The 22,708-nt window shown below is 34.1% G+C and overlaps 1 non-coding gene across 1 annotated transcript; it reads left to right on the top strand.

Moving 5' to 3' along the window:
- Nucleotides 1-11,492: 11,492 nt before the first annotated feature.
- Nucleotides 11,493-11,565, top strand: Trnar-ccu (transfer RNA arginine (anticodon CCU)). Its single transcript has one exon. It is a non-coding gene; the product is annotated as a tRNA-Arg (tRNA).
- The last annotated feature ends 11,143 nt before the right edge of the window (nucleotides 11,566-22,708 follow it).

Raw genomic sequence — 22,708 nt, 5'->3', positions numbered from 1 at the left:
CCTAACCACTGGTAGCTTGGACCATGTTTCCGCTACTGGTCGGCTCCTATTTTTATATTTTTAAATATTATTTTATATTGTGTGTTTTAAATATTATTTAAAAATGTAAATTTAGAGAATTTTAAATAAATATAGTGAATTAACAAATATTTTTAGCATACTCTTATCGACGTGAGTATCTTCACTTTTTTTTTGTAATTTGATATCAAATGCATCCTTTCCGTGTACTTTAATATATATCCATCCCATATCATAATTAAGACCATTACAACTAAAATTACGCGTTTATCTCAGCAATCTCATCTAATATCACACTTCCAATAACCCAATAACTGACAAGTAACTGTAAAAAAGAAATCAAACCACAGAGTAGAGAATCCCGCCATAAATTCGACGGCGTGTGTACCTCTGTACTTTGACAGCTGTCATTATTGGCGAGAGCGGGAACCGACGAAAGAGGTTTCACTTAAAAACTTCATAATTTTAATGCGATACCGAAACGTGACTCTGACACCTCGCGGTCACAAGTTATAGGGTGATGTTCTGGTAATATAGTGATTATTTTGATTTTGTTTTTTTTATGAAAAATTAATAATGGAGTTTTTTGCTTGTTCTTCTCCATCGGAAGCTACACTTTAGAACAAGTATCTAGCTTCACTGATGGACAGACTGACGAACAATTCAATTTGATGTTTCAAAAGTGTCTAATTGAAATAAATGCTTTGAAATTATTATAGCGTCAAAATTTTATCAACTGTAAAAAATAATTATTGATGTCATAAGACATCAATTATTGATGTCATAAGACAACAATTATTATTTTTATAAATTTCAGATATTACTGTGTCATAATATATTATTTTAAAATAAAATCCTTAGTTTTAAATATTAGGTGGTAAGTAATTCAAATGACCGTGCGATTTTTTTAAATCTTAACGTTACGTTTTGTAGGTACATGTTAATTGCGATGATTTAGGTATATTTGTACTCAAAAATACCAAGGCATCGATACCTAGTTTAATTTTATTTTATTTCTATCAGGTCTAAAGTTCAACTGCAACCCTAACTGTACCTACACATTTACAGGTGTCTAATTGAAACTAAAGCGTTGTTCATACCCAGCAATATAATGATGAATCCTATATGTAACGGTCCCAGTGAAATAACACGTCACACTTGTAAATGCATAACGATACAGATTCGCATACGTCAGGAAGCAGGAGTAGCCTGGTTTGTTCTTATTGTCGCTTTAGCATTGACGCTACGACTCTTTTTGTTCATTTTAATATTTGGCTTATTTCGATATTGTATTTTCATTTAGTTGATTACGAAGACTAATTAAAGATGTATCAGATTCACTAGGACAGAAAATTAGCACCAATTAATAAAGTAAATAAACATTTCGAGTTCTTGATTAATAACGATTCAAGACACATAGAACAGTGATACTCAATTTTTCCTCGATAACTTAATTTTTAATAGCACAATACATTGTTAAATCTGAAAATAAATTCAGATCTTAAATCAGAGCATAGCAGAATAAACCAAATTGATCGCCGCGTAGGACGGTCATCAAGGCTCATTAAGGTTAATATCAAATTTTGAATGAATCTCGATTTAAATGTATCGATGAAAGTATCGAATCTTATCGATTATGTCCTTAAAGCCGCAGTTACGTAAGAATTTTACTTAATGACGCGTTTAAAAAGTCATAAATTATTGCTATCACGATTTTCGGTGATTCGACACGCCTTCTGAAAAGAGATCGTTCACTATACAGGATGTAATGGAATCAAAAATACGATGTTAAAAAAATAATTTGATGCATTAAAAAGGGGGAAATATATGATATATTTATTTGACAGATGTCTCAAGACTTCAAATGTTTTTTTCTACATAGGAAAGACATACTGTGTCAAAGTCAAATTTATTTATTTCAAATAGACCGGGAAGGCACTTTTGAAAGTCAAAGCAAAAATTACTCCGTCTGCAACAAAATGTTTCCAATTAATTTATTTATTATTTATTTCTTTCTCGACTCGATTATTTATTTATTTCTCGACTGCAACAAAATGTTTCCAATTAATTTATTATAAATGAAATTAGTAAATAACATAGAAACATTTGATATTTGTACCAAACAAACAAATTTCTTCTTTATAATTTGTGATACACATACAAGATTCACAATCCAGTTAATATGATCACAGACCAATTACACGCGTAATTTTACTACCATTATAAAAGTGTATCAATTAATTAAACGTGGGTACTCGCCAATTACTTACAGGAAAGTCGATCAAACATGATTTATTCGAGTACATAGAGTTTCTAATTTTAATTAAGTAAATTAAGATATATGTACCTATGTACCTACGTAATTTTATTTCGATAACATTTCGCTCTGTTTTAATATTAATTGAGAGAATTTTATGATGTCAAAAATAACGGTTACATGCCAATCTATGCATATCCAGTATAAACTGACCGTTAAATATGGGGAAGGATTATACAAAGTCAGACCATGTTAAACTGATTTATGTATAGCTTCATATTTGCGAAGAAAATGTATGCATCGAAGGATGGTAACTTATTTTTGTATCAGCTAAATGATAAATGATATTTATTTTGCAAATAGGTTACAATGTAACTTTTTTACACGTCAATCACTTAAATAACTAGATGAGGCCGCACTGACTACACACAGCTACTGCGCAACATATTGACCTGGGTGTGATAATTATTAAGTAATACTAAATATGTTTGTAAACATACCCACTCCACTGGAGAAAATACTGTAATGAGAGAACTTAGTGCACACGTAGTGGTACACCCTCATCAACTATAGGAGACCTATGCTTCGGTACAAATGTGCCGGGTCGACTGAAATGATACTACGACCTCACAGAAAATAGACTTGAAATAATTCACGCATTGTCTTTAGTTGTGTGACTGAGGTCACCGGAGGCCCAATTAGCCCCTTCCCAACCTTCCCAATACCCGATTCCCCAACAACCCTTTAATGGCCCCAACAGACCAGCACGCACTTGGAACGCGGCGATTGCTTACCATCAGGTTATCCGATTGTTCGTTTACGGGCTTACACCATAAAAAACGTTATTTTAAAAAAAATATTTAAATAGAGGCATTGCCTTCAAGCCCTTAATGTAACCACTTAAAACACTTTCCACCTAAATTGGCCAAAACTATTAACACCTTTAATTTATCCTACTCATAAAAGCATTGAATCCGTCTAATTATTTTACTCTATTTGTGTCCAATTTGAGGCTCGTTTTCAGTAAGTATAACCTTCTAGTTAAAAGCTTTACCATTTAATTGGCCAGTTTAACATAATGTAACAAATTTCTACCAGCAATTAACTTTTAATTACATCACCTGAGTTTAACAGATGTTGACGGAAGATTAATTAATATGTTAAACTACGTTTTAGTGTGGTTTTGCTTGTAGGAAGAAAATCATAACGTACTGATATATTATGAAAGTGTGTATAATTGCTTTACTTTTTCACGCCAAAACGGCTGAAGGGATCGCGATATAATTTGGAACAGGAGTAGATTATGATCTGGACACATAGGCCTAGCTTTTTGGGAAAAGGGACTATAGGGAGTGTGGGATTTTTACCTCACTAAAACGATCCTGGAGGCCGCCTTCAGCACCGATAAGGGGCACCGAGTCCTCTAAATAGACCTGCAAAGGAGCTACTATGGTAAGCCCTTTTTTGCAATTATTGATATCATACTCGTACCAAATTACAGCTTTCTACCACTTATAATCTCCCAGATATAAAACCGCAGACAGACAGACAGAACTAAAAATATATATTATATATTTTACAATATGTGATAGTTACACATACATCATGTTTAATACACCTACTGACAACTAAGTACATACACCTACCATATTTCATCAAAACCAAACAGCAATACTTTCTCAGCCATAAAGTAATTGAAAGATAAAAAACTATAACTTTATGGCACGAAATTGCGTAGGTTCCTATAGAAGATCCACTTAACTTATTAATTAAGCAAATTTAAATCTTAATGACATAATTATATGATTGATTTTCTATATCTTTAACTAAGATTGGTTAAGTGTTACGCGTGGTCTAATTAGTCACATATGAGGACAGTTTTTCTTGAGTAATTACTAATTAACAACTATTTTAATTTATTATTAATTGGTATGGTGGAAAGCTATGGCAAATATACTTCTGGTGTCACCATAAGATAAATGACAAAATATCTACATTATATTTACCCGACTGCGCCAGAAGGAGGGTTATGTTAGGTGTCGTTAGATTCGTATTTACTGTGAGAGTGACACTGGATACATCAAAATAATAAAAAATCAAAATGGCGGATTTTTGGCGCCAAATTCGAATATTGCTCACCCTCTAGTCTGAACGACTCGATGGATTTCAGCTTGATAGGGGTCGTTAGATTCGTATTTACTGTGAGAGTGACTATAGAAATAATAAAACTAAAAGAAAATGAAATAAAAAAGCTTGATAAAGAAATGTACCTATAGTCGAAACCGACAAATTATTTATCTATTTATTTTATACTTTATTGCACACATACATAAAACACATTTACATTTACAATTAAAACCTATGAAATAATCATTTTTGTTTAATTTGGCTGTGGTGCGTCCCAAAGTCCCCGTTGTCGGGCAAAGGCCCCTCTACCCTCCTTCCACAGCTTTCTGCAACCAATAATAATAATACGAGTAAATATTATTAAACAGATTATTTATTTAAAGAGAAGTGGCTACTATACTGTACTATTTAATGACTGAGGTACGAGTAAGTGACATAAACGCTACAATTCATAGTGCACTCATAAATAAATCAAACAGGAACCGGTGAAAACTCGTAAAAACTGATAATTACCGGTTGAAACCAGTTTTTTCTAACCGCACGCGACTAAATGCCGTAATTGCAGTATTTAACTAGCTTTTATTACTAATTATAACACTCATGTAATAGTGTGTAATTGTGCTTGCAATTACTGATCTCAATTATGCAGGAAAAGCGGTTGTATCAACCATTTTTTAGGTTAGAAAATGTCTTTGATGAATTATGACAAATTGCTTGCTTTGTGAACTTGCTTGCTGGCTACGGATGTGTTTATTTGATAAGCTTTCTAATTTATTTCATTTGCTCATATAATAAATACCTAACATCTTACTCGTCACGTACATTCATTAAACTGAGTTTTAATTCTTGGTTTCACCTGATAAACTGATCCGTGTTGCACATTTCCAACTATTTTATTACATATGAGCCGCTCTCTTTACAATAGTGGGGAATTTACTTCAATTAGGCGCCTAGAATTTTGGGGAATAAACTTTGGATCTAAGGGGATTTTTACCTCAGTAAAATTCCCCGGTATAGCCATCCATCTGCAAAACTTGAAAGCTGAGACACCGGACTATGTTCTATTGGAAGACCAACCCCAGAAATTAAAACTGATAAATCGCCTTAAAATGTTGTGGCTCTTCCATATGGTAATATGAGCCCCTAATTATTACATCGTCAAACAATAACGTGAAGAAACCGTTAAAATATATCTTTAAAGTAGATTTCTATTGAAAATCATCACCTGAAATTCTCAAACTGATCTTTGATATTTCACGATATTATGTTTAATTACAAAAGCCAATATAATTTACTCTACTCTACAATAGTTTGACATTTACATCGATTAGAACATATTTCCTGAGAATTGACTTCGTGCCGGACCCCGTTTCACTTTGCTTCATCTAAGATGAGTACTGAACAGCAAGGATGTCAAAATTGGCATTTATAGTCATCCATGTTTCGGTGTATAAGTGAAAACTTGAAGGCTGTATAATAAATCACAGGACTATGATTTACTGTCGTAGAACGGACTGCAACCGTCAAGTAAATTAAAACAATAATAAATCGTTTCAATTAAAATGTTGAGGTGTGCCTCCATTGACGGCAAGGCGACGTGTTTAATTAAGTACGCAGAAATGAGAGTGATTATTCTATGTTAGGTTTTGGTATTCCCGTTAAAGGTGAGTTTGGTATAACCTTATATTGAGAATTACCTTTTCCCCTAGCTTGATTACAAAAGAAAATTATAACATATTTTTTTAGCTCAAAGTTGTTGTATTTCGATATATTTTTTGTTCGGTTGTATTTTTTGTTGTAGGTAATAGGTAATAAATCTACGTCTACAGATAAAAATAAGTAGCGGTTTTTTTGCATCTTAGTGATGCAATATTAATAAGGCTAAAAGTATTCCTATGAAATTATCTGATGTTTTCCTCTTCGCCTCGCCCTGCCTCAGCAAACAATGGCAAACCAGCTTTACAATAGATTACGGAGAAGCTAATATCAACAAAGACTACCGAGATGATCTATATTGTGATTGATGATATAAAAACAGGATTTCATGATGAATGATCGTGGAAATGTAATTTTAAATCCCGTGCTCTAATTATGGGACAGATGAGAAAGCACACTTGGAAACTAAAATAAGTTAATTTGAAACAAATGTAAAAAAAACGATTATAAACTAAAAATTTATTATATTCTTAGTGTATCATGAATTTCCTCAAAACAATGCCTGGCTCTCTATTCTATTCTTTATAAAATAAGGGCTTAATTTTTTTCTTAATTTAAATCTTTATCTGAGAATTCTTTCCATATAAAAGTCAATTACGATCGATGCAACCTTTACTTATTTTATTGCAGCCTAACTACCCCACTCAGAGACATTTAATGAACACTTAAACAATTTCTTAGTAACGATTTTATATCAAAAACAATTACTATGCACTGGATTGAGTAACCATTACATGAGTCTGAATACGGCGGTAAGAACGTAATGTTATGTTATACACATCTTAACATAACATAACATTTTGAATATTATTGTTATTTAAATACTCGACTCTCACAATCCGAACATGCTCTATTTAAATGTCAATTATAATTTTTTACATCACACAGACGCCATTACTGTGCTACCGTCAATTAAAAAGTAATAAAACATAAAATACTACTCTGTTTGTTTTTTTATTTCAACTCTAATGAAGCGTACGTAATTTATGGATGAGTTGTTTTTTTTTTGTTACAATTACAATAGAAACTAGATCAAAGGTCAATATGCAGGAAGTTTTTGTCTTCCGTATGTTAGTCAGCATTTTACAATCGCATAAACTATGAAATATATGTATACCTATTTCAAGTGTACACTTTAGGTGTTCAAAACCACAGATGGGGCCCAGTAGAGAGCACCAGATTAGAGCTGATGCCCAATCCAGTGCTGCGACAGCAAAGCAGTCTCAAAACAGGACAGGGACCGGGGTGGTTTTTAGTAAATAAGAGTAACACTTCATCTCGCCTTACCGAAGGCAATTTGGATTATTGTCTCCCTCAAAAAAAGGTGTTCAAAATATCACTTGAATAAGGATTAAATTAAAAGATGTATTTTAAAAACTACACTGGAGTTAGTTGCCCAATCAAATAACGCTGATATCCATGAGGTGATCGATCCGCTATCGGGCAATCGCCGGTTCAAAAAGCAGTTTGATTTTTAGTCAGTAAGAGTCTCCCTCTCGGGAGAAGTCAATAACCCCTTTCATCTATATAACTACTGACCTAAAACATTGTTTTGTCTTCCAATTATATAGCATGTCTAAGATTTCACATATAATAAGCTAAACCAAACAAACAGAATAATAAAACCGATCTAATTGAAAAATGACGGAAATCCGTAGGTGTTACTATCGTCAGAACATCTATTGAATGAGATTATTTTGCGTCACCAAACAGTTGACTGGCACCTAATAAAGAAATATGACGTATTTTCATGTTTATTATTTTCTTTATTTGTGTTGGGTTATTTTCCATTGACTTGAAAAATATGTTTTGGTTTGATTTGATTAATGTAGTTTACAAATTTGAAATGTTTATCATGACAATTAACGCTTCATAGAATTTTGAAATATGTAGCCATTCAATAGCAGCAGAAAATCTAACAAACGTAACATTTTTGCAAATACATCGTCATTTACAAATTTTCTTTTTTCTAAAATAATTTTATCAAACTAGTAATCAAAGACTAAATTCTGATTCGTTTTTTTCCTTCATGTTCATGATCATGTTTGTTGACATATCAATATACCATAGGTATCTATCAAACATCTGAATGTCTTAAAAAATATATTTCCTGATCTTTAATAAATCATGTCTCTAGTGTGTCCATACCTTGACTGATAGAGCAAACCTTTTGTGCAAGCTAGTGGCATTTTAACCGTCGCGAATTTGTAGTTGACTTACGTACAATTCATACAAATAAAAAAAAATCCATCCTAAAACAGTAAAACACACCAAGAGACCCCACTTTTAAATAAATATACTCTCATTATCACCAATTACAGTTTCCTAGGAAGGTATGACGATATAATCTGCCTGTACCCTACAAGGCGAGGTTCAAACGGTACAAATTAGATATAGGTCAGTCCTAGTCTAGGACTGGCCTGATCTACACTTTGACCTCTGAGCGGTACAAAAGGATAGCGGATGTTACGTGGAGGTAAGAAGGGAAGGAGATGTGACTTCTATGATTAAATTAGCTTTGTTTTAATTTTCAATTATGTAGTGTCTTACTCAATAGGTATTCATTGACAATTTTTTTTTGGCTGCAGTTAATTGTTTTGTGTAGCAATAAGGTTGTTTATATTACCAACTGTTATCACCAGTACGAACACCAGTACCACAGTATCAACTACTAATACAGCAGTTAATAGGACCGTCCGCATATGCATGATTTAACTGTGAATCATTAAAGTCGCAATTTTACTGTACTTTAATAAAATTCCAGGTGACAAACCCAGTGGGTTACAGGGCCTCCACCTCGAAAAGTAGGAGTAGCAACAGAGTGATTTACTCTACTTTAGTCTAACTCTCCTTCTCGCCTCACCCAAGGCGGGAGAAGCAATTGGATGATTTTCAGTCCTCAAAAAAGGTGAGTCCTATTAAAGTTAAGAAAGCTATTTATAAATATATATATATATATATATATTAGACATGTCCTCTCTTCCACGATCCTTGTAACAGCCGTGAGAAATAGCGCGTTCGTGGTCCGTCCCATCCAGTTTAGTGAATCGCGCGATATCGCTCAAACGCTTATGATCGCCAATCTGCCGATCGTTGATTTATTCTCGATCGCCGCCAATGTCTCACGAATGCCGTGATTCCGAAGCACGACATTGTTTTTTGAGATTTAGTGCATTTTCTTGCATTCTGAGATTATATGCGACATTTTGGCCATTATTTCCATAGGAATTTGATCGATAAAGCCAGCTATACCAGCCTTTTTAATAATGGGTGAGATAATTGCTTTAAAGATTATTTTGCTTACACATATAAACTATATTCAGTTTCAGTCGTGTAGCCTTAGTATGAGTTTGCTTTACGTTAAACCGAGACGAAACTGATTGGCCGGCTAGAATAAACCAATCAATTAGAGAGCCGATCGCGCTCTCGTTTCGATTACATTACACATAAATACTCGTACTAAGGGTACTGTATTTTGGTTATATATATTCTACTCTATTAGTAAGCTAAACTAAGACGTATTAGTAAACTATTGAATATCCTCAATACCTTATCACAATGGACTTTAGTGCGTATTTAGTTGCTTTTATGGCATAAAGTTCTCATAATTCTACAAGAAGGAACTTTCCAATAAAAATCAAGTACATGTATCCGCGAAACCGTTTAACATTTCGATTTCCATCCAATTTATATTTCGATCACATCCTAGCAATAATAATAACGAATACATTAATACCTTTTACAAGCAAACCCAATTTCAAAATTAAGCCGTGAAACTTAACTGGCGTACTTGAAAGAGTTAACTTAATTTGTGAAATTAATCGAACCGAGACGAAACTGATTGGCCGGCTCGAATAAACCAACTAATCAGAGCGCCGAACGCGCTCTCGTTTCGATTACTTTAAACATAAAACAAACTCATACTAAGGGTACTGTATTTTGGTTGAGGCATAAGCATATATGGTATATTGGTAAGCTAAACTAAGACGTATTAGTAAACTATTAAATAACCTCAACACCTTATCACAATTGACTTTAGTGCTTATTTAGTTATCTTTAACGTGTTTAAAGTTCACATAATTCTACAAGAAGGAACTTTCCAATAAAAAAAAAACAAGCACATGTATCCGCGGAACCGTTTAATATTTCGATTTCCATCCAATTTATATTTCGATCACATCCTAGCAATAATAATAACGAATACATTAATACCTTTTACAAGCAAACCCAATTTCAAAATTAAGCCGTGAAACTTAACTGGCGTACTTGAAAGAGTTAACTTAATTTGTAAAATGTTCTTACGGAGACGATTCAAGACAATTATTAGTAACAATAACTCCGTTTACCAAAACCTATATGGGTTCCCGAGTAGTTATTTGGCCGAATATAATGTCCTCTTAAATGTTACGGCTCCAGTTAACCTTTATGACACTTAATTTTGTCGGATAATATGCGATACATCGGTAGCGTAATAATAAAATCGTGTAACGATACGCTTCGTGGGTTGGTTGTGGTTCTGGGATAAGCGGTTAGCGGAGCGGTTTAGTGATGGCGATTTTGAACGGTGAAATGTTACATCCAACTTGAAAAATTACACTTAAAAAATATTTTACTATAACTACATTGAACTACTATTATGAACATTATTATACAAAGGTAACGCTATTAGTATTTCTTAGTCTCTGCCTACGGCCATAAAAGCAAAGGCGAAGTGTGTAGTTAATAACATTTTGTTAACTTGTTTTACAAACATAATATAGAATTTAGTCCATATTTAACATTTAGCCTGGTCACTTTTTAAATTACCACTTTACTAGCAAATAATGCTCAATGACTATTTGAATCTGCCATACCATTGTAAACTTCGATCCAAATCGCTTCATCGTCTCCCCTAAGCCATACACCACACGAAAAAATATAAAATTTTATGAACTCCACCGCAAACGGCCGTCTCTCATACTGTTGGTGTTTTCATAAGTGTTATTGCTTAATTTCACTATCGTATCAATCTGTAGTGGCAAGTAAATACCCTTTCTTATGAATCTTATACAGCCAGTATGGCCAAACGTTTGTACCATAATAATATGGTCTTGGGGTACTTTAATCTGATGCAGTGCGCTTCGCATCGTTTTTTATATAGCATTTTACATCCTTGTTTCATTTTTTTTTTTTTTTTTTTTCAGACTACCTCGGTAAGTTGAAAATTGTTCAGTCAAATAACCTATTTTTGAAAACAATGAAGAAATTGAGAACTAGAATCTAAAATATCGAACCAAAAACAAATGACTATCATATAAAACTCTGACCCATATTTTTTCTGTACATTTCAACCCTGGGGGTAGTTTAATGATCAATTTCGCAACTTAGTCAACGAGCCCCTGTGGCCTAATGGATAAGGCATCGGCCTCCTAAGCCGGGGATTGTGGGTTCGAGTCCCACCAGGGGTACAAATGAAAAAACTTTTTTGTATTGATTTTTTTTAACATTTTTCGACTTTTTAACAATTTTATGTTTTCTTTTTTAATTTTTTTAATAAAATAATACTTATATTAAGCTCCAAAGCATTCCTTTAAAATTTAACTTCTTTCGATGTTTTCTCATAAATAATCTAAAATCTTCTAACGGGATGAATCTAAAAATCTCTTATTATGATCCAAAATATTAATTAATTATCAAAATAAACTTCCCTAGACATTACAAGGTCCACATAACATTTATTTTCACTTCTGCCAATTCCAAGTACAAACATTAAATTAAAAATTCGTATACGCACACAATATTTATCATCATTCATTGGATTTCATATCGTAAATCGTACCGAATCGAATCGGTACCAAAAAAGTATCGATTGAATCGAGACATTGATTGCAAAATGTTATTGTTCACGAACATAACTTCTGTTGTCACTTTCATTGTACTTAATAATTTCTAGAGAATAATTTTTGGTACGGTAAGAGATGTGTAGCTGGTTCGTAATATATATTAAATTAATTAATCGGACTTGTTGTGCAAAATAGAATATACGTGATATATAATACATAGTCCAGTATATATATTTTTTTAATATAAATCGGTAAGCCAGGCGGATTAGCTGATGGCAAACAATTGCCGCCACCTATGGACACCTGAAACACCAAAGGCGTTACCAATTCGTTGCTGACCTTTTAAGGGCGCGAATTAACCAACCAATCAGAGCACCGAACGCTCTCGTTTCGCTCTTAAAAAAACGAAATAAGAGCCCTCAGTATTTATTTTACATAAAAAAACACATTTCAAAATTCTCATTTTTAACTGTTCCATGCTTTAATGCTTTCATAATTTGAATTGTAAAATAATAATAAAAAGATATTATTATTTAATTAAAATTATTTATTACAATCAAATATGTGGAATAACTCAGCTTTTTCTTCCAGTTCTTAACGAGCACAAAACACTGACACCTCAATTGTATATAATGGGCAATTGAATGATTCTTAAATATATGTGAAGTACCATCGAGTGACTATGTTCTATTGTGCTAGTAAATAGGATGGATGCGGTGTCTGAACGGATAGCTCGGGGAAGAAGGAAATATATTATTATATTAGTTGAGCACGATTATTAACTTATTTGTTTATAAAAAAATTGAAAAAAAAGTGTGTAGTAAAAGTAATGTAGTGTACAATGGCATGCGGATAGAATATTGATTAATGAGATATTTTATTTTAATCTGAAACAAAATTAGTATATTTTAAAACTTTTTATTAGTGTTTAATTCATTTACTTAACCATTTTTAATGGGTCCTCAATAATGTTTTGCTGGAAATGCCACATCAATTTTTCGAAGCTCTACATCCAATTCTAGGTAACGTTTTTATAAGTGAATTCTAAGGTAAAAATGTCGGTTTCTGTGCAAGGTGAGAAATGGCCTCTAAACTAATAAGTGTTAAGTGTTTCCTCGTAATTACTACCTTATAGCGATAGATATAGGGCACAGCTTCTAATGACTTTAAGGGATAGATGCGAGTGAGTCTTTACTTTTATTTTAATTTATACGAACACATATCTGGTGTTCCTGAGTAAGACCTACTGTTCCCGAAATAAGATACGGAGTTTTACATCACTATAGTAGTAGTATTGTGTGTGCAAACGGTTTGTCTATTAGATAATAATTTTAAATGAAAATAGTTAAATGTAACTTCCTCATGAATTTTTTGGTAAAACCTTCTTCTTCACTGATTATGTCTGGTATAAGCTATATGGATAATTCTATTTTAGAATATATGTATGCTGATTTATTAAAGAATTTAACTAAGAAGTGATGCAAGAAAGGACTGTGACTTATATTATTTTTTTCCTGATTGGCATCCGTGGACTTATACTATACTTAAATTTTGAAAGAAATATAGCTTTTCTTTTTCAAAAACAAACTTCACCTTAACTAAAAGAATTTATTGCGCGAATAAAATAAAGGTGAGAATTATCTCACTCCCGTTTCATTCGGTACGTGATCTTAAGTAAATTGATCATTGAACATAGTCGAGCATCTGGGGAAATATGTGGGTAATAAGTAAAAAATATTAATTGCTAACTAGCTACATCTGAATATGGTAATATCCTTTCGATTCAAGATGTCCGTTTTTTGTCAACTTAGGTTGGGTGGAAATTGTCGGCTGTGTCGTTAATTATTTTTTTTTGGTATAAATGGTTTTGTTCGTGAATTTTTTTAGGTGTGCAACTAAATATGTGCTGAAGATAGGCCTCCCCGATGGCCGACCTGGAAGTCCAGATTAACCAGTTGCAAGCACCCTCCGTCCAGCGGTTTACTACTTTGATCTGGCGCTGCGGACTACCTAGCGGGTTTACCGGGGCTCCGACTGGGCGACGAAAAACTGGAGTAGGAACGGGGTGGATTTTACTCAGTTAGAGTTTGACACTCCTTTATGCCTCGCCCAAAGCGGGAGAAGCCATTGGATGATTTTCCCCCGTCAAAAAAATAAATAAATATACCTACCTATAGAAAACACAAAAATTGGAATATGTTCAGAAGTAGCACAAAAAATCATCACGAAAACATTGGATGATATTCCTCCTCAAAAAAAAAACGGTTTTCTACTTTTGCACAAGACGGTTTCCGAAATGTCAAATTACGACAGAGAATGACAGGGTCTATCTAAGTCTGAAATTGTCTCATACTCTGCCATTACCTTTCATGAACTATTGGATTCGCCATAATATTCTCCTCGCTAGACAAGCGGTTGGAAATACGTGACGCTCTCATCCTATAACTAATAAAAATAGCTAGAAGAACTTGCAGATATCCCACAATCCACACAGTTAATACTAATGATACACTGGTTAGCTTGAAACGAGCGATACAAGCAACAAAATACTGGACGCAGTCAGCACTGTATACTGTACGCATCAAACATGGACCATTATAAGGGGATCAAGAGTTTCGTAATTAAATCAGTTAGGAACCGTGACTGTGCGTTCTTGTTGCGGTTCACAGAGATGGACTTGGGATTTAGAAGTGTGAATTTTAAATAGTAGTAATCTGTCAATGTTTTTTTTTATGGAATAGGGGTATACAAGCGTACAGGTCACCTAATGGTAAGCGATCATCGCCGCCCATGGATACCCGCAACACCAGAGGAGTCACAGGTACGTTGCCGGCCTTTTAAGAAGGAATACGCTCTTTTATTGAAGGTTTGTATGTTATGTGGTTTAATGATACCTATTGAGATTTTTTTTAAATACTACACTGTAATTCTACGTGGTGTAGTTTTAGTTTAGTTTTGTCACCTTTACATAAGTTCCAAAATATTGAACATTTCCATATTAAAGCTAAATCTTCTTTGAAGATCTAAGTATAAATGTGATCTAAAAAGCCTTATTGACACACGTAGCAATTATAGCTACTAAGCAGAATCAAAAAAAGTTTATTTACTTTTTTATTCTTATTCATATTTTGTTCCTTTAATCCGAATCTGACCCTGTATATAGTACAGTTTTTTATAAAATATTTTTTAGACATCCAATCATTATCGAGTTATTGAGATGTAACGTCAAGGTATGTGTATGATTGAACGAGTTTTGTATTGTACATTTGTACAAGATTTTTTGTCCACAAGCAATTGTCAAGGGTTTTTCGTATTTCAAAGTGATAAATCATAATCACCATCACACACCGGTTCTAGTACACAGTACACCATCTACTGTTGAACTAGTCCTTAAAGGCGGTTCAGAGATCGCAGTTTCGAAGGCTAGGAAAGCTGGTGTAGGAACGGGGTGGGTTTTAGTACGAGTCTGCCACTCCGTCTCGCCTCGCCCAAGGCGGGAGAAGACAAAGGAAGATTTTTCCTCAAAAATAAGAAACGCAGTTGAATTCCAGACAATTTAAAGGATACTGCGTCTCTCGCAGCAGTTTTATAAGTGTTATGTAATAGAGGGTGAGCCTATTGCCATATACTGGGCACAATTCCAGACTCTGTACTACTGCTGAGAAATTATCGAAAAATCGAAAAAGGCGTAGTAATGCTTTGCCCGAAAAGGGACAAGAGGCGTGACGTTAAAAAAATTACGATGGTTGCGTATCAACTGGAACTATGTGTGTATGTTAGAATCTATAGAAAACACAAAAATTCAGATATGTTCAGAACTGGCACACAAAATCATCACGCCGAATCATTCAAAAATGTGTCATTGATTTCAAAACGATTGTCACCAAAATCCTACGTGCTTGTATGCACGCTGTAGAAATTACATTTCCCTTCGCACGTACAAGTAAATCCCGAATACTGATGCCAATCAACATTATGTGTGTTAAAAGATGTAACATACATCTTTTCCTTATGACACACGAGTACACTCAGTACTGCGGTTACACCTTTTTAACCGACTTCAAAACGAGGAGGTTCTGTAAGTAGGTATGTTTTTTCTCCCGGCCCTGGGCAAGATGGAGTGTCAGACTCTTACTGACCAAAAACCGGGGTGGTTCCTACTCCTGCTTGTCGAGCCGGAGCCCCGGTAAACCCGCTAGGTAGTCCGCAGCTCCGGTGTAGTCCGCAGCTCCAGTCTGTAAGTATGTAGAGCATAAGTTTTTGTTGTCTTTGCTTTAGGGTGTTAGGCAAAGGGTTTATGAATTAGTAATACACGGACACTAAAGTGAATAGATGTCATCATCACCATCAGTCTGTATCGGTCTTCTGATAGACATAGCTGTTTTCAATAGCATGCCTTAAAATTGTAACTTTTGAGTGCCATAGTCGGCTATATTCAGCAAAAACACTTTAGGCCAATCTGCCATTGTCGGTTAGTAGTCCACCTATGGATCGCCAACCGTGGTAGTCAAAAAGAAAATACGTATCTATTGAACTTGAGTTACACGTTACGAAACTAAATTTTGGAAGAATAAAAGAAGTAACAAAAGAATAATAAGGTCGACATTATGAGTACAGGTAACTGACTAGGTTTCTTTGTTTTATAGTTGACGGCAGACCTACAAACAGTCACGTAAGATATTTTTTATTTGTTAGCAGAAACAATAAAGTTGTTCGTAAAATTGTGGCGACTGCGCATATGCGTCATAGATTGCGGTGTTGATATCTTTTGAATAATCTCTCTTCACTTATGTTTCACTTGAAGGAGGCAAAAGTCCCCTTTTTAATGTAACATATAGATACATTGTATAATATAAGGTGTTCTAAAATTATCTGCCACGGTTTTAATTGGAGATAGTGGTGTGTTTGAAGATTACAATAGTGAAGAAATTTCGTACCCCGGAACAGGTAATTCAATTTGAGAATATAAAGAAGTTAAATAAACATTGTCTCTACTCTGCATAAAGTGTTTTACAAATACGCACTACGTATGGCATCGTCTATGAAAACAATAACAGAGTATAAGTAGATTTTTTGTATGAAAAAAATACTCATAATCATTAATTACATTTACTATTGTAATCTTCAAACACAACACTATCTCCCATTAATGCCGTAGCAGATACTTTTAAAGCTCCTTATAATTATGTATAGGTGTAATCTCATCCTTTTCCTATAATATGCTCACAACTTCAAAATTCTGAACAAATCAAAGTATATATAAGACAGGACTAACAGACAGTACCTTAAATTCTATCCGCCCAATTAATCAACAACAATTTCATTCACAAACCGAAACGACACGAGTCGGCAGCCTGTGTATCTCCAACAGAACTATTGTTGTAATCACATCATACATTCACTCAATACATTATTAAACATGGCGACCATCTGAAATTCTAATACACGTGGGATAGGATACCGATCTTCAAGATAAACATCAGTTTCCATCCAGCATCCACCTGCTTCGTCAGTCATTTGTCAGTCGTGGCTTGTCAGTTTTGACTGATGCGAAAAAATACTGACAAGTCAATGATGGGGCTTTTTGTCAAATGCTATTGCAATTCCGTATGAAAAAATGTTGGAGATATAAATTGGATTATGGTATGGTAAGACTTTTATTGGTAGTGTTTAAATCATTCTTTGTAGGGTAGGCAGTGGTGATTGAGTCAGTCAGTTTGATGGATTGAAGATGTTGATGGAGTTTGCTTTCCTGGTATGGTTTGTGGCATTTTAAGGGTTAGCATTTAAAATTAATGTTGTGGTAGATACAAATAAACTAAGCCTATGCACATGCCACTACATTTTATTAAGGGTTTGTGCCTAGAAAGGAAAATATGAACTCTTTTGTGATCTTCTTACACCTATTCATCTCCCTGATTGAGAACGAGGCTTGTATCTCCCGTAGGTAAAATCAAAGTCAAAATAATTTTAACAAAGCAAAAAATATAATATTAAAAAATATCTATCTGTCTAGTGAAGTTATTTGCTTATTCAAAATTGTACATATTTTTCATACCACGACGATGGCAATAAGGCACACGGCCCACCTGATGGTAAGTGGTTACCATGGCCTATAAGAGAAGTAGATTCCTATGGAGAAGAACGAGCAGGAAACTCCATTGGTTACTCTGAATTACTGATGGGATTAGGAGATTACTCATAGGGTGCTAAAGAAAAATACACTAGACCACAACAAAATTAAATGTTTTGGCTTTTTCCAAGCTATATTATGTAAAATTCCCGGATCAGTACTAAACCTAACATTGTAAACTTTATAACTCTTGTTACAAAACCATTTGACGCATACAGATTATCGAGATCAGTCATAAATAACGTCTACTAGCGCCATTGACATACCGGTGTCGTTATTTGGAACTAAAACTTGAAATTTATTTGACGTAAAGAGGGGCAGTGCACATCGATTCGAATTAAATCGATAATCGGAGACATCGATTGAAGTACTCGATTCTTGGCCGATCGTAAACTACATTAGTGTTGTATGTTACTGTGAGAATACCCGGGGTTCTACTACTAGTCCTACAGAGTAACTCACGTTACTGTATGTAAATCTATGTATTTGAAACGAATATTTGGATTATTTTTCTATATGTATATTTCAATTGAAATGTAATGCGTGCAGCATTACATTTAAATTGAAATATTGGGATCAATTTCTTTGAATAGAATAGAAGTATAGGCGAGATAACGGTCAAACGTCAACCCATCAAATATAAAAAAGTTTAATTAACCATAGCTGGGTTTTCGGTTTCAAAATCGTAAATCTGGTCTGGTCTGGAATTTTGACTGATTTGGCCAGAGGCTCTTCATAATGTTTTCGCAGCCATAAAACTTTAAATCCGATACGAAAATTTTTTGCACAATTTCCTTTCTCTCATTCTTCCTTCTTCCGATACAAATATCCAACACAAATTAATTTACAACTGAACTCAAGCTAAGCATTTTGAATTTAATCATGCTTATTATAAAGTCTAAATGCTAGGTTTACGATATATGATAGTGGACAGTATGATACCATTACTATAAAATCAATTAATGACAGAACTCAAGGTACGAAATCTGAACTTAATTAAGCTAATCATAAAGTTTAAACTTGTGTGAACAGTAGTAATGATAGGTACAATACTGTACCAACTACAATATTACGTTAAATTGAATATACGACTTAACTCAAACGAATTTGAACTTAATCTTGTTGACTTTAAAGTTCAAATCAGTATGGCCAGTATGGTAAGTACAATACTGTCCCAACTGAAATCAAACAGATTTGAACTTAATTGTGCTAATTATAAAATTGAAACTAGTGTGGATAGTATAGTAGGTACAATACTGTGCTAAACTATTACCATATCAATAAGTGCGCGGAAGCTCTGACGTTGTTTGGATCGATTTATTTATGAATCGCATTCACACATTCCTGCTCAACGTGTATGGTGATTGTTAGGGCGGCAGTTTGTTTCACGCCGATACTAGGGAGCGATGGTAATGTAGGTGTTTGCGTTACGTTAAAAGTGAAATGCAAAATTAAAAAAAAAATACGTTGTAAATATTAGAGGTAGAGGTATTTTTATAATAACTATAGTGAGACATATTAACTAAAAATCACGGTTTACTTACGTATTATTAATGGACAAAATCTGTACCGTACTTGTTTCGAGTCCCGGAGGGACTTTTCATGATAAGACGCGTCGACGTCGCGCAGCCTACTAACTCTCCATTAATAATACGTGAGTAAACCGTGATTTTTAGTTGATTACGTAGAGGTAATAACTACGTAAAATTTTAAGTATAACGACACAAATAATTATGGTGGTGCAGATATCCACGTGGTCCATGCTACAATTTCTGTGCCATTATGAAAGTGAAAAAAAAAATTAATACTCAGAACGTACTTAGGAATTACAAATTAAAACTCAATCAATGCTTGTTTCCCTAACTACTTATTTTTTCTTTGGTCGTTTTAAATTAGATAGTGATTGCCTCTGTGATTATAACTAAGTATTTTAGTGTTTATTTTCATTATTATTTGGTACACAAACACACATTTAAAAATTTTCTTCGACAAATGTAATATAAAAAAAATAAACTAATTTCTCCATAAAATTATAAAACTCGCGTAAACCAACAATTCACCTTAACAGTTTGGAGAAGCAACATAACACAGCGCTTGGCGTTAGTACGTTTGAAATATGCCCTTATTTACATGCGCTGGCGCTCGAGGTGGCGAGACTTATGCATTTGACCTTATGACTGCCAGTCCCCACTTTATGCGGTTTCCAGCCACAGAATTGTCTGAGAAACGTTTTTGAGATGTTTTGTTTGAATTTTGACCCACATCGAAAGAATAGGTGAAAATGTTTTATAAATACCACATATGGTTGAGTTTATTGTGGTAAATTCTTTGAAGTAAACTGAGATGTACATATATTTTAAATTAAAGTTACATAGTAAGCTAGCAGTATGAGAAGTAGTATGAGTTTGCTTTAATTTTAAAATAATCGCAACGAGACCGCAAACTGATTGGTTGGTTTATTCGAGACACACCATACACTGTTACCCCATATTGAAATTTGAACTTAATTCTTAGCACATGACGACTTCATAAAATCTTAAAAAAATTACCTACAGTATAAACTTTCGTCTGTCGTGGTGGATTGGATTAAGCCCGTTCACGCACAAAGGCACGGGTTTGAAACCTACCAACGGCAAATACAAATGTGACTTTTCCAAGTTGTAGGTATGTACTTTCTAACATTATTTAGACACCGCTGAAACAAAACACCGTGAGGAAGCCTCGACTTATAATGTGCGCAACTGAACAAGCTTGGTGATTCTACCTTCGTGACTCTACCTTCTCCATGCGAGAAGAGGCCTGTGGTCAGCAGCGACCATTAATAGGCTATTGATGAACTTTATAATATATCTCAAATGTTAGTAAAGAATTCGTTACTATAACAAAGAGACCAATACCATAACTGGTGGAAAGTGGAAAGTACTTAAATCATTACCTACACTAAAAGTACCGGCTAGTATTTAAAATGCAAGGATGAATGCGTTTGCGCAAGATGCGTGATAACCACGGGAACTGCATTAGCCTTGATTGTTAACATCATCAGTGCAGGCGCAGTTTTTAGGAGCCCGTTCGTAAAGGTCAAAGGGGTATCGATTAAGGAATAAAACATTATTTTGGTCCGAAGTTACTTGAAGTTTATTTCAGAATTCAATAGGTTTTTACAAAACTTGTACAAATCCCTGCCATTGGTTCACCTGTTTAAGATGATTTTTTAAGGAATAAGGGGCAAACAAGCATACGGTTCAGTTGATGGTAAGCGATCACCGCCACCCTTGGACACCCGCAACGCCAGAGGAGTACGCTTTATTCTTGAAGGTTTGAAGGTCGTATCGATTCGGAAAACTAACCTATTTCTATGATACAAATTGACTACAGAATTCTTAATTTAAATATGAATCTATTTCGTAAATAAAGTTCTTCAACTTTATATTATTTGCATCATTGTATTTACTAAATTCATATTCCTCTTATCAAAATAACTTAAAATCCTACAGAACCACAACTGAAAGAAGAAAATCCAATAAATCCGCGGCCATTTTTTCAACATAATTTCCAACTTTAACGGTTATTGCACCCGAATTCATAACGAGCATGAAATATATTGTGCGGCATCCATCCATATGATGTATGGAGTTAAATTAACAGAACAGAATGTTATAGTTAAATCCTGCATACTTCATGTAATGCACTTGTTTTCAAAAAGTAATGCTTGCTCATCAGTCTTGTTGCAAAGCAATTTTTTTGGCTAATGATTTGCTTTAAAGGTTTTAAGGAATGTTTTAGGTGGGTAGCATCTATAAACAATAGTTTAATCACGTAAATATATTGAGCAAAGCTCTTAATTTCGAGTCACAGAGGGACTCTTCATCATGAGCCTCGTACACAGATGTGGCGATGTTGAGAAGCTTATGCCTAGCCTAGTATGTCTCATGATTTTAGGATAGTCCACCGCTGAACTATGTGCCTTATTATTAACTCGTTGTTCTCATTTGTAAGTTTAATGGAGAAAAGCTCTACTAGTTTCCACCTCGTCTTTGAGCTTTTTTTCAGTAATGTACGTACGAGTAAACCGTGATTTTTAGTCAATTTAATATGTCTCACAATATTTATTATAAAAATTCTCTTAGGTCTTCGTACGTAGCTCAGTTCTTACGACAACTGCGAGCCGAAACTGCAGGAATGAAACGTTTTTTACTTTGCCATCAGTACACAGCTTCTGTCAATTGTATCTACAAAATGCAAGAATCGAACTAGAAATACTCTACACTTTACCACTCAACTAAAGAGGTCTAATCAATTGATATTCTATTAGGTACGTAATCGATGTCTCAGATCGTTTTCAATGGAACCAATCTTACATGAATGCTGATTTGAATGCATCGTCAATGTAGGTCTGAAGAAATTCATTAATCTTCGTATTATTCAATACATTTACGAAATGAATGGTACTAGGATTAGGTATTACGATGGATGGATTACATTAATTTTATATAAACGTTTATAGCATTTATCTTCAAATTGTAAAACTTTTTTTTAAGGGAGGAAAATCATCCAATGCCTTCTCCCGTCTTGGGCGAGTGCGCCTTGGAGTGCCAAACTCTTACTGACTAAAAATCACCCCATTCCTACTCCTGC

Source organism: Spodoptera frugiperda, chromosome 4 (genome assembly GCF_023101765.2).
Source record: "Spodoptera frugiperda isolate SF20-4 chromosome 4, AGI-APGP_CSIRO_Sfru_2.0, whole genome shotgun sequence".
In the NCBI taxonomy this organism is placed as follows: domain Eukaryota; kingdom Metazoa; phylum Arthropoda; class Insecta; order Lepidoptera; family Noctuidae; genus Spodoptera; species Spodoptera frugiperda.
Note: the sequence above shows the minus strand (reverse complement) of the source record. Positions and strands in the feature narration are given on the sequence as shown.